The sequence below is a fragment of the Phytophthora parasitica genome (assembly GCF_000247585.1).
Source record: "Phytophthora parasitica INRA-310 unplaced genomic scaffold supercont2.1, whole genome shotgun sequence".
Lineage (NCBI taxonomy): Eukaryota > Oomycota > Peronosporomycetes > Peronosporales > Peronosporaceae > Phytophthora > Phytophthora nicotianae.
The window spans coordinates 2,768,361-2,769,398 of NW_008634126.1; positions in this window are offsets into that span (position 1 = coordinate 2,768,361).

The following is a 1,038-nucleotide window of genomic DNA, read 5'->3' on the forward strand; positions in this document are numbered from 1 at the left end:
TCTTCCTGTCGCACTTCTTGCATGTCTTCTTCGGCGCGCTCCCGTACGGCGCCTTGGTTCTCTTTGCAGTCATCTTTGGAAATGTGAATTATAAACGAGTGCTAAACTTGATTGGTCAATATATTTGTCTATTTAAGTGGTTCTCTTATTGGACGAAAATATTTTTATTTTGGTTGTTTTGTTGTTGCACCAGGGAAAGAAGTGGTAACCCCGAAGTAGTGTTGATTGGGAAAAATGGAGACAAATACAACTTTTGGAGTCTGTCCAGACATTCGAAAACCTAATTACGATTTTTACGGGTGTGTTGATAAAAATGGGTGGGTACTCCATTTCCTATGGAATACCCAAATCACGGACTTGCCGGGTGTAGATTTACGTTTGCCTCAAGGTAGTTAAAGCTTTCACTTTTGCTATTGCATCCTTCACCTCATGACCAATATCCTACATATCTCCCTGTCCCCGCAATGGATCATATGCTTGTATCGCCCCCAAATATGCTGTTGCCTTGATTGCCTTCAAGTCGACATCTTCAACACCTGCTGGAAGGTCTTATTCAGAGTCTGATCGTCGCGGTGGACGTCTCCAAGATCCCGTCTGGAACGGAAAATAATTAATACCTGTTAACTCTTCCCCTACTGACCTGTTGGTCCTTCACAGCCCCTGCTGGCCTGTTGTCCACCCTGGTGACCTGTTGCATATCAACAGGGAATCAGTACAGCATACGCGGGACTGTCCCAGACATATCGATTCCGTGAGTCTGACGAAGTCTTGTAACTCGAGGTGAGTACCATCTTCATGCAATACGTGCACTAACATGTCGACAAGGTGATATGAATTGAACTCAATCTCACGAGCTTCTCGTTACGAGTATATAGCTAATTTCTACTATTTTTGACCATAGGAGCTAAGGAAAACACCGCCTAACGAGAGTTTTGGCTACTTACCCTTTGATCGCACATGCTGGTAGATAGCATCATCTCCGAACTAACGACTTGGACATTTGCTTCAGCAAGCAACCGATTACATGGGAGTCTGAGA